Source organism: Camelus bactrianus, chromosome 30 (genome assembly GCF_048773025.1).
Source record: "Camelus bactrianus isolate YW-2024 breed Bactrian camel chromosome 30, ASM4877302v1, whole genome shotgun sequence".
NCBI lineage: Eukaryota > Metazoa > Chordata > Mammalia > Artiodactyla > Camelidae > Camelus > Camelus bactrianus.
In genome coordinates this window covers 18,038,741-18,051,273 of record NC_133568.1, presented here as the reverse complement: position 1 = coordinate 18,051,273, position 12,533 = coordinate 18,038,741, and the positions used below count along the sequence as shown (strand labels likewise).

The following is a 12,533-nucleotide window of genomic DNA, read 5'->3' as shown; positions in this document are numbered from 1 at the left end:
CAAGTGCTCTGGAAGTTGAGAGGGGAGAGCAAGTCGCTTCCTGCGTGGCTGAGAGGGCCAGGGCCGAGTGAAAGAGGAGGAAATGGAGATGAACCTTGAAGCATGGGCAGAGGTTAGCTAAGTTCCGGCTCACACAGGAAAGGCAGGAAGACAGTGCCAGCTCCAGCAGGTGACCACCTGCGTGGATTTGCCAGGGAGCCTACCCAGCCCTGAGGCAGAGGATGTAAAATGCAACTGTCTTCATAGCTCTAAGGCACACCCAGTATAATGTGCTAGTCAAGTTAATCCAAGCAGCGGCTTTTTTTTTATACAAGTGAGAACAGTACTGGTCAAGCAGAATCCTCAGTTCATCAGGAAAATTTCACTTGGGCTAAGAAAGAAAAAGACATTCTAGGATCAGATACCACTGCTAAGAGCTAACCACTGAGGGAAATATTTTTGAGTAGAAGAAATCTAGACTAAACTTGTCAAGGAAACATGTTTTAAGCTAGAATTTAATTTTTTTTATGGTAGCTTTTATGTAAACATTTTATTCAAGAAGAGATTTAGATCTATAGAAAACTTACAATAATAATGCAGAAAGATTCTGCGTGCCCACATCCAGTTTCCATTTTGATCTGACATTAATATGTTATAACTAATGAACATACTCTGATACATTGTTATTAACTAAAGTCCACACTTTATTCAGATTCCCTTAGTTTTTACCTAGTGTCCTTTTTCTCTTCCAGAACCCCATCCAGGATCCCACATGACATTTAGTTATCACATCTCTCTAAGCCATTAGAATTTAATTTTTTTAAATCTAATTTCTTGTGGTTATTCCAGAGATGAGTAAAAATCCATGAAACTAGAGGACGCGTGGAGAATGATTATACTGAGACCCCATGCATTTATGGTCAGTTGTCAAAAATTCAATGATCTTGGCTAATTATTTCCCCAACTTTTGAGACTATGTTCATTCAATCAGTGAATCGGCTAGGTAACATCCATCAGCACACCTTCTGCCAGATCCTGGGGAAATCAGAAAGATGAACATGACAAGCTTTGTGCTACCGAGGAGCTCACAGTCTGGGTGGAAAGACAAACGTGAACAAGTCAGAGCGGAAAGTGGAGGCGGGATATTTTAAGGAAGGGGTCTTCTGAGATGGACGTTGGATGAGAATGGGTTATGGTGGAGAATGATGGTGAGGAAAAGAGGAGCGGGGCCACCTCTGCTTTGCAAAGGACCGGGCTGGGCTTGTAGGCAGTGGGAGGCAAGAGATGACATTATATAAGGTGATAGGTATATTTTTAAGTATTTTCACTTGATGGGGTGAGGGAAAGATTAGAGACGGGAAGATGAATTTAAAAGGCTATAAAAATGGGAAGAGTGAGAGATTTTAAGGTCTGAACTAAGGTAGTCAGCATCAGGGATAGAGAAGAGAGGTGGATTCCAGAAACATTTTCGAGTGTCCATCCAGGGGCCAGGGCGTCCGTGTAACAGTGGGATTCGGAACCCTGGCTTTTGAGGCAGGCAGAGCTGGGTACAGGTTCCAGCCCTGACCCTTAGGAGCTGTGTCACCTGGCAAGTTGCTCAACCTCCCTGGGACCTCTGTATAGTAAGGATCACGCCTCTCCATGGTACAGCCGTACTGAGCATTGAGCATGTAACGTGCACTCAGCAAACCACAGCCGTAGTTACCGTTCCTGCTGCCACGCTTAGAACCAGGTGCCCCGACTTCCGGCTGGTTTATTGTCCCCAAGTCACTCTTTCCCTGCAGCTGACACTGTTGGCAAGTGAAGGGGTGCTGAATTTCCATAGGAATCATTCTCATCACTCACACCCGCAGGCCGGGTGACATGAGCACCGCAGGCTGGTCCTCACAGGGAACAGGCACAAACCCATCCCCACGGAGCACACTCGTCATGCTGACAGCGCAACAGGTGGCTGTCTTCGCTTACTCGAGAGACAGCCCTTCCTCTACTTAGATTTGCAGACCGCTGCTGGTTCTCTGTTCCTTTTTGAGAGGCTTTGTTATTCATTGGTGACATAGAATGTTGTGCATCTTTTGATGGGGGAGACAGTGCAAAACTGGAAGGGATTCAGCCGTCCGCCTCCTCACCAGTGAGTTATGGCTGTTTGATTTAAGCACCCTAGCAACAGCATCGCCGCCAGCCACAAAGCCCGGCGTCCGTGCGCCTCGGCTCTGGCACGCCTTTCATTTCTGAAACGGAATTTATGGCCTCCTATCTAGTGTGCCTTTTTTTCCTTTATTTTTTTCCTTCTTTTTTTTTTTTTTTTTAAAGGAAATTGGATCCCTAAAACCAAATCATGTAAGCTTGAATTCCAAGAGCTCGGAGTTGGGCTCAAGTTCATCAGGCGAGTGTGTAGCACTGCCCTCTGGCTCACCTTTGTTTAGATAAATAATTGAAAGTGCACCGTTTACAAGGCTCGGGCCTCAGGGGCGCGCAGAGGAATCTGGCTGAAGCCTCCTTAATTGAAAGCAGGAGATAACCAACAGCACAGCCTGTTCCTCCCTTGAGATGTTAACATGAGGGGAATTTATTTTCTTTGGAATTTGTGTCCTCGGGTTGCCCAAATCAGAGTGACACACACACACACACACACACACACAGGGTTTGGGGGGAGGGGGTTAGATTTTCAGAGGAGGAAGCAGTCACTCAGCAGACGTTTGAGCGCTGACTACGTGCAAGGCCTGGGCTCAGTGTTAAAGGCAGTGCCACCCAAGTCCCAGGCTGCGCCGCAGGGAGCTCCCTGCTAGACAGGAAGAAAGGACACACTCAGCTTTCTAGGCTTGAGGGCTCTACTTCTCAATCCTGGCTGATTTCTTAAAATGCTGGTTCCGTTTCCAGCCCGAGATTCTGATTGAACTATTTAGGGTTTGAGCCTGGGCATAAGTATTTGTTTGTTCTTTTCCCTTAAACAATTCTCCAGTAGATTCTAGCATGTCCCCAGGATTGAGAACCACTATTGTTTTAATTTGATGTTTTCCTCTAGATATCCTGAGACAGATAGTGAGAGACGGTGGAAATCCCTTTGTGGTGGGTAGGAATTCCGGGAAGGCTTCTTGGAGGAGGAGAAAGTTGGCTGAACCTGGAGGGGAAGGTGAGATGTTTTGGGATCAGGCAGGGGGAGACTAGTCACGCTTCAGTTCAGCAGATATGGATTTCAAGGATTTCCTCCACGCTCACTGAGCCTTCTAGCAATTCAGCTCTCACTTTCAAGCTGCCACTCACTCCGTGTTGCTAAGTGCCCGCCATCCTGGCCCACATCTTCGGAAGGATGAATTGGCTCCACCTGCATTTCTGTCCGGATTCAGTAACTAACCATGTGTCCAGAGGTCCCTGTCCAGAGCCAGGGAGTGAGAGGAGAGGGCAGCCCCTGCACATAGTCCTGAAAAGCAGCATCAGACTGATGTTTGAGCAGAGCGTCCTGGCACTCCTAGGCCCAGAAGTTGACTCTGCTGATGACAACATATTTCCACATCCGCGGGTTTTTGAGTTGTGTTTTGTTTTTCATTCAGACCTTTTTAATGAGCAGCTGAGCCAGACACTGTGTGTCATACGTTGGGGACTGAGATCCTGGCTCTCCCCCTTCACTACAGCGGGACTTTGGGCAAGATCCTTAATTAAGCTCTGGCACTCGGTTTCTTCATGGTCAAAGGGGGATAATCACAGACTGTCCTGTCACTCCTTGTGAAGACTTAATGAAACTCCATAGGAGGTGGCCGTATCTCAGCTTGTGACACACGGGAGGTAGTCATGGCAACGCCCTCCCCGCCCTTCCTGTATTTCCATGTCCCAGGGAAGCAGCCCTGACAGTGGGAGCGCCGTCTTTGGAGGAAGGGCAGGCAGGTCCTGGGTGTGACTTTCCCTCGCTTGTTGGCTTCTGCCGGAGGGCACAATGGCACAAGACCATGCACAGGGGAGAGCACTCAATCCATCCTTTCTTACAGCCTTGTATAGACACTTACAGGGACAAACTGTTACGTGATCACATTACAGCTCCCCACCTCTTGCAGTGTTGCCTTGTTTCACTGATCTTAGCTTTATAAACACAAGAGAAGTCTTTTAAAAGCCTGCATTGTGTATTAGACACCAGGAAACGTGTGCAAAACAGAGGGCTTGAGTAACAACTTTTAACCTGTGAACTGGCAAAAAAAAAAAAAGTAACGGTGGCTAATATTACTGCAGACACCACATTTATTATGCTGCAGTACTGTGCATATTTGTCTCAGAAATTCGCTTTTTGTGCATATCAGTATCTGTAACTTGAACACGTGGTTATGTGAGAAATGTTACTGGGGACAGATCAGCCACCCTGTAGAGCTGGGCCATCTAGAAGCGGACCCCAATTCCATAACACACCCCCAGGAGCCTTCTTGGAAGATACTGGCCCAAGAGAGAAGTGCCCAGAGCAGCAGCGTTGGCTCCTTGGGAAGACCTTTCTCGTCCACACCTGCACTCCCACTGCCATCGCCCTGTCTGGCCACCACACATCAGTCCCCAGACACATCTCCAGATCTCCCCAGTGTTGAAGTGGTACCTCAGGTCCAGCGTGAGAAGACGGTTTCTAGCGTCATTTATTAAACTTCAGAAAGCAACCCCTACTTCCCTCATCACAAAAGCATCACTCCCACCACAATATCTGGGACTCTTCACTTTATCACAGTGCCTGAAATTCCATCAAAGAGTTACTCCTCTGAGTTGAGTGCCATCCTTTTTATAGTCAATGCCTTTAAATAGTGGTATCTTCCTTGGGTGCCCAGTTCTCCTCATGGACTCTTGTCTGACTGTCCCCTAGAATTAAATGAAAGGAACCCTCTGTCACTAGACTTTCTGGCAGGGCTTGGGCTGTGTGAGTACACAACGCTGAAGCTGCCATGGCAGGTTTTCAGGGTTACATGTGTCACTTAATCGCATAGCACTATTTACTCTTTATCTCACATGCCATACTTGGGGGAGGGAAGAAAAACTCTGCTCTCCAACTTCTGAGAGCTACTTGGCTTTAGGTTACATCAGGAGACCAGATGAGAAAGCATTTCAAAGATCTGGATGAGGGGAGTCAGTTACTCATATAATAGCGGGGAGGGGTCCACTGCGGGGAGGGGTCCACTGCAGGGAGGGGTCCTCTGTGTGAGGCAGCAATGCCTCTGTGTAGCAGTTTTATCCTTTCTCTCTAGTGGAACCCACAGAGGGATTCCTTTTGGCTGAGAATGGGAGCCAGACCCCAGGAAAAGCCAAGCAGGAGACAGAGAGCACGGGGCATTGCCAGTGAATTCCACTCTCACATTGCCAGGGACACTAGAACTTCTGTGCTGTTTAAAGAAAGCTCACGTTCCTGAACCACGTTTTCTCAGTTCTCAGCTTACTTTGCTCTGCCTGGTACAGCTGGTTTCTCATTGTTTAAACTCAAGCTCTGGCTGTCTCTCAAGGTTACCAGTGAATTATTCACTAATGCCTAAAACACTTGGACATTCAGCTGTTATTGACAGAATCCAGTTCTCAGTGTGATAAGGGCTGTGTCTACAGGCTAATGAAGACATTTGTGTTTGAGTCATCCAGGAGTGACTTCTGTCCGTGACACAGAAATGTGTGCTTTTGATAAGCAATCATGGAAACCCTACCTGGGGTTAACCCCCGAATCAAAAGCCTTTTATACTATTACTTTAAGAAATCAGATCTTTCATATGTTACCGTAACAGCTCAGAAAGAACAGATCTTCAGTTACAAGGAGCAGAAATGCCATTTGAATCTCAGGGATAAGGGGAGATGTTGTGAGGGTGCCGGGCTGGCCCTCGTCTCCCTCCTGAAGTCTCTGCTTCTCGCAGGAGACTGGCCAGCGCCCAGTTTCCTCCTACCACTTGGGTTTCAGCTCGCGGTCTCCCCAAATCTTTCTCAACTGGCAGAGCCTCAGCTATGCTGCCATGGTGAACCAGCCTGCATGCTGGGGGTTGGTTAGTGGAGAGCCCTGGGCGGGACTGTGTAACTGGTCCAGCTCACTGTTTTGTCCTGGGAGAGGTGCGGCTGGATTGGCTGCCCACGGTTCAGGTGGCCCTTCCCAGGCTTCTCAACTTAGATGGGCAAAAACATTACCTCTTGGTGCAGAGTTAGGACCATCCAGAGGCAAGTGCTAGTGAAGAGCTTTTCCCTGGGAAGACGCTGTGGACAGCCAGGCGCAGTGACTGACATCCTTGGTTTCAGGTACCTGGATAATTCGAGGTTCTAGCTAATAAGGCACTGCGACTATGTAACAAAAACGTCCCAGTGCCGTGTCCCTAAGGCCAAGATAACAAGACCTCTCCGTGCTTCCCCGGATGTCCTATCTCTGCCCTGAGTGGCCTTCTGTTTTCTTCCCTGTCGGGAAACAACTTAGTCACCCTGTGAGATCCAAATCCCACTCCACAAAGGATTTCCAGACCACCCCAGGCTGGGCCTGCTCCAGCTCTTGGTAATTCTGGGTGGACTGAGTGCCTTTGGACGTCTTGAGCATTTTATTATTTTCAAAGGTCCTGTTGTGGTTGAACGTTTCTTATGTCCTGTGTCCTTACACGAGTGATTATGCAAGTGATGGTATAAGCTCTTTTTACCTTATGATTCTTTATATTTCCCAGGGTGTCTATCAGTGACTTCCCAGGCTCAGCATTCAATTATTTGTTGATTCAGTGTGAGCTAACGTACTGTTTGATCTTCAGGCATTCCAGTATTTTCATAGTGCTTCATCATAACTTAAAAATACTCGTTTAATATATACTTTAACCCCCTGCATTGAAGGAAGGCAGAGGAGAGTAACAACAGTAGTAACCACTCCTGCTGTTACCATCAGTCCTGCTGTCACGATCAGTGTCCCTTTACTGGCCATTTCCTATGTGACAGCTACCATACCAAGTGCTTCATCCATCTCATTTAATGTTCAAAGTAACCCTAATATTGGGGAGGGTGTAGCTCAGTGGTAGAGCATGTGCTTGGCATGCACGAGGTCCTGGGTTCTATCCCCAGCACCTCCATTAAATAAACAAACAAACAAACCTAATTACCTTCCCCCACCAAAAAAAACCTCTAACAAAGTATACATTGGTATTGCATTTTTTAGAAGAAGAAACTGAAATGTAAGTTTATATATAACTTACATCAGTTCATGAAATGAGGAAGTGGTGGAATTGGGTTTCAAACTCAGTTCTGCCTCACTTTAAAACAGTTGCCCGTATCATGATACCATGCAGCATTTCCTTAAAAAAAAAAAAAATCTAACATTAATGTTCTGGGACAGCTTAGTGGACAGGGGTGACCCAGTTGCCAAGCATCCCCTGGATTCTGGTTCCAGCAGCGCCACTGAGCAGTCCAGGGCAGCTTGCCTTTCTGAGTCTTCCAGTCCTGATCACAAACAGCAGAGCATGTGTTATTTACTCCACATAAAGTGGAATATTTTTGGCCCCTGGAGGCCATCGATTAGTCATTATTTCATGCAAGTAACATACGTCTTACTGTCTGTCAAGTACTGCGGTTACCCACGTCTTTCTGTTCAGTACTCCTGCCAGCCCCTAAGTCCTTCTACACCTTGTAATACAGAAAAGGAGGAAGGAAGGAAGAATGAGAGCCTACAGGAGGCTAAGAAAAAACAAAACAAAAGAAAGACAAAGATAAAGCCATAACTCTTACACTTGTCAGTTGCATCTTAGGTTCTTTCCAAGGAAAGGACTCTGGCCAAGTTCAGTTCAGCCAAAATGTGTTGAGTATCTGTGGTCTTTCAGATACTGAACTAGGGGCTCAGGGTAACGAAGACCCAGTTCCTGCCCGGGAGGAGTTCAGGCTCAGGCAGTTAGAGGAGACAGGTTGTGTTGTGTATGACGGTAAAGGCACACATATCCTCCCATGACCCATAGGATAGTCTCAGAGCTGCCTGTATCCTAGAGCCCAGAACTACCCCCTTGTTGTTCGGAATCAGACTTATTCCTCTAAGGCACTACCTCTTAAAATTTGCCCCCCAAAAAGGAAAAAAATAATAAGAAATGACAGACTCTGTAATAGACCCAACATGGAGATGTGGGCAGCCTCTCCCTTCTGACTAAATGATGCTTCAGATATCAAGAAGCTTATGTTTTTAAAAATGGGTATACTTTTCACCAGGGACGTTCATTCCTGCACCTTAGAAATCCTCACCGGGTTTAGTCATGCACTGACACTCACATAAGTGGGGACTCCGGAGAACCACCACTTGAAGCGAACCTGTCTAGCCAGCTGTGAGCTGTGACAGCCAGGGCTGCCGCACTGCCCACTGTGGCTCTCGGGCTGACTTTAAAAACCTACCACACCCACCATGTCTGAGAGTCCACCAGAAGTCTCTGTCCTCTCCTGTGTGTTTGCAAAACATTTCAAGGTATCTGCTCACTCTTACCAATGTCTGGAATGACCAGGGGCCGATTTCTTGAAACACATCCTTCTAATTCTTGGCTTTGTTTTTCATGGGGATTAAGGGTGTGCCTTTGTGACCCATATTTCTTTTTCTCTGGAAAAATACTCTTAGTGGAATATTTCATACTGTCATTAATAGTTTTGCATAAAATGAATAATTCCTTAGAGCCAAGAAATTTTTAAAAATCAACTTCAATGAAGTTGAATGCACCAATTTTAAATCTACAGTTCAATGAGTTTTGACAAAGTATACACCCATGTGACCACAATGAAGATACAGACATCGTCATCACCCCGAGAGCTAGGGGAGACCTTAAAGATCACCCTAGTCCAAAGCCCTTTTTCCCCGGGGTAGGATGGGGACACCCAAAGTGGGACAATGATTTGTTCAAGTTCATAACCTAGTTTGTTGATTTCTTCGATATCCCTTCTCTTTTTTCTCTCTGGCTTCCTTACTCAGCCCAGTTCTTCCAGGATATCTCCCCAGATCACGTCCTGGGCACATGCCTTCCCTGAGTCTTTTTATCTCATACTCAGTTTCACCTGTCCCTCCAAAGACCTCCACTCTTACCTCGCTGTCTGAGGCCTCAGACATCCTGAACAATTATGTCCTAACTGAATACAGTTAATACTTTCTAGTCTTCCCAAAATGTACTACGAAAATCTTTGGTGTGTAGCTTCTTTCTGATTTAACCTGCATTGGTTAATGGTGACCTCACCCTCCAGGCAGCTACACTAAAATCAATCTCTAGTCTTGGACTTGTCAGTTTTTCTTATTCCCAACATCCAGTGTATTAGGGAATCCTATAGATTCTGCCTCCAACATTAAAAAAAAAAAATCTGTTTTCATTTTCCAATTCCCACTGCCCTGTTTAGACCCTCTTAATCTCTCGCCTGAAATACTTCAGTAGCCTTCTTAACTACTCCGTCTACAGTCTTGTCTTTCCGATCTCTTGGCTGGGCCTAGACGGTGGCTCTCTGACCTCAAATTAAATAAGGTTCAGTCTGGGGAGGCATCTCCTAAAGGTTGTCTGAGGATATCCTGAACCTCAGACAGGGAGCTTTTCCCCCCAGGGAAGCTGAGATTGCAGGATGGAGAAACTGAATTTGGGGCCACACTAGAGAAGCAAGACTGGAAGGTCGTGACGAGGGGTGGGGACCCCCTTAATATGGGGCCATACATCCTTCAGAGGCAGAGGCCACTCTAATGGGCCACACACTTCTGCAGCCCCTGAAATTGAGTTAATACTCTTCCCTCTGTCCTGAGAGAACACATATTACTTGTGTTATGATGCTTTTTTTTCTTTGAAATATACTTGATTTCCAACGTTTAGTTTCAGGTATACAATATAGTGATTCAGTTATAGATACATACATTCTTGTTCAGATTCTTTCCCATTATAGCTTATTACAAGATATCAAATATAGTTCCCTGTGCTGAACAGTAGGTCCTTGTTGTTTATCTCTTTTCTATCTAGTAATGTGTATCTGTTAATCCCAAACTCCTAATTTGTTCCTCCCTCCCTCTGTGTTATGCATTTAATGCTCTGTCTTGTGTTACGTGGAATCATGTGTTTGTGTCTGTGTGTTTCTTCCACATTAATTGTCTTCAAGGACCAAATTCAAATCTTCATCATCTCCACATCTTCTGTAACACCCAGCTCAGAGAAGAGGTGGCCCCTGGAGTCCCGCAGTCTGGGTTCGTGTCCAGCTCAGCTACTAATTTGAACAAGTCACTTAAGCTTTCTGTGCTTCACTTTTCCCATCTGTTAAAAAAAAAAAAAAAAGGTGGTTGTGAGAATGAAATAATCTATGAAAAATGCTTAACTTGGTGTGTAATAAGCTCTCAATTAAGTGTTGGTTGAATTAAGTCAAACTGAATGCTTCCAGTTCTTCACTAATTTGAAATTTTTAGTGTGACTTGGACCATTATTTATGTAGTTTGGTATCTAAAACAAATAGAAGCTTCCTGCTCTCATCTGTAAATGATTTGGAGGTAGCAGTCCCACTTTGGGTGTGGTATGAATTTCTCCCTCCAGTGACTTAGACCTGAAGTGGTCAGTTGTACTTGGTTTTCCTTAAAGGTTTTATGCATGTGAGGAATGGGATATGTCACAGCATGATTAATTAACCTGAGAGAGAGGATCTCAGATCCGGTCCCCTCTGTCTTTCAAAGTCATTATGAAGTCAAGTCTCTAAGACTTCCTCACTGAATTCCCAAGTGACTGACCCTGGGAAGAAATCTGAATCAGCAAATTGTGTTTACATGTTCCTGTACTGAGTTCTCTCTGGAAATGCCTCATTCACATGGTCAAGGGCAAGAAAGGGGACCGAGTGCCAAGGAAACTCTGCCCACTGTGTGGAAAGTAGGATCGTCGTCGCCCCGTCAAAGCAGAGAGTTCTTGAGCTTTGAGTGATTTACAGGGACATTTATATTTATGTTTTGAGGGTCAGCATTTCACAAGGCTCGAGGACTCCAGGCACAGTCGTTGCAGGAGCAGAGTGACAGGCTGCGTCTTCTCCGGGTGCCTTGTGGCTCACTAACCTTGCATCTCAGTAGCCTTCCTCCCAAGGCTTTATTTCCATCAGTCATTTTAGCCTTGGAGGGAATGGGTGTTAGGCTCCTGTAACTGAAACCAGAAATAGTGGCTTAAACAAGATGGAAGTTTGTTCCTCTTGCACAAAACTGTTCGGGCATCCTTAGTTCATATGGTGGGTGGACAGCACCACGCGCTCACCTCACTGTATGTTGATCCACCTGTTGCCGAGGTGTTATCTCGCTGTCCAAGACGGCTCACCACCATGGTCACGCTCCCACTTGTGGGGTGTGCGGGGGGGGTGTGTGTGCACCCCTTCCACTTACGGGTGGCACCTGAGAGCTACACACACCATGGCTACTCACATCCCGTCGTCCAGGCTCACTCACAAGGCCGTACCTGGGGGATGAGAAGCTGGGAAACGGCCCCTTTATTATGGGCGGCTACGTGCTCAGCTATAATTTGAATTTTTGTAACAATAGAAAAAAGAGAGTAGATGAGGAGGAACAGCTAGCTGTCTCTGCCTCAGCAATGATTTTCTGAAAATGCAGCTGTCGTGGGTAATTTGGGGCATTTGCTAGAGAAAAAAACAGAAGACAACTTTGAAAACCAGGTTGTTAGTTATTTGCCTTTGAGATCTGGCTCCATCCGGGATGCTGTTCTGTTCCACCTTGGCAGTGGGAGGTTAATATTTTCTATTAGTTTTAAAATATAATGGTTCCTCACCTCAAAAGTAATATCTGATAATTACAGAAAATGTAGAAAATACCAGCAGGCAAAATGAAGGTAGTGAGGATACCCGGAAGCCTGCAGTTTAGTGTCACGAACAGAGAGGTGAGAGCTGAACCCCCGAGGCTGGATCCACTCTTTGAAAAAGAGAAGGATGTGTTTCCGTTCTGTTAAATTCATTCAGAAATAAGGTTGATATTTTATAATAAATTATGGAGTATAATAAATGGAGTATAATCTGTTAAAAATATTGGATCACTATGTTATACATAATGTAACATTGTTAATCAACTGTACTTCTATAAATGAGTAAATATGGAGGAGTGAGGAAACTATGGCTGAGCTGCAGGGAAAGCCTAGAGTGGGCGGAGCCATCGGGAAACTTCCGGGACAGCCTTGGTAACCACGAGGACGACTTGTATTGCTCCATTTATCATGAGTATTGCAATGCCCAAAGATAGGTTTTCTCGATGAATGCCACCGTAACATATTACTGATAACCATTCAGGTGCTCCTAGAACGCTTTTAGAGAGTTAAGAATAGAACAAAAATAAATTAATGACCCGGGCTTTGGGTCTTACCATGTCACTGCATATGGTGAACCACGTGACTGCAAGAAACAATCTCTGCTTTCCATGCTCTGTCCATGGGCAGTGACCCACAGACTAGGACAAGATGCACAGCTATCAGTGTCTCTGAAAATTAGCAGCCATGAGAGTAAATGTGACCAGACAGGCATTGGTTTAAATGTGTCCCACAAATGGGTAAAATCGTTCCATTAAAATCCTGTCTAAGGCAAACGTCTATTAAACCAGTTATTTGAGGTTAAAAAAAGGAAGAACGAACATACTA

At 45.6% G+C, this 12,533-nt stretch overlaps 1 protein-coding gene and 1 non-coding gene across 5 annotated transcripts in view; both read left to right on the top strand.

Moving 5' to 3' along the window:
* Window positions 1–12,533, top strand: part of CCBE1 (collagen and calcium binding EGF domains 1) — a 177,176-nt gene that overhangs the window by 128,627 nt on the left and 36,016 nt on the right. The gene's annotated exons all lie outside the window — the stretch shown is intronic.
* On the top strand, window positions 6,938–7,010 carry TRNAA-GGC (transfer RNA alanine (anticodon GGC)). Its single transcript has one exon. It is a non-coding gene; the product is annotated as a tRNA-Ala (tRNA).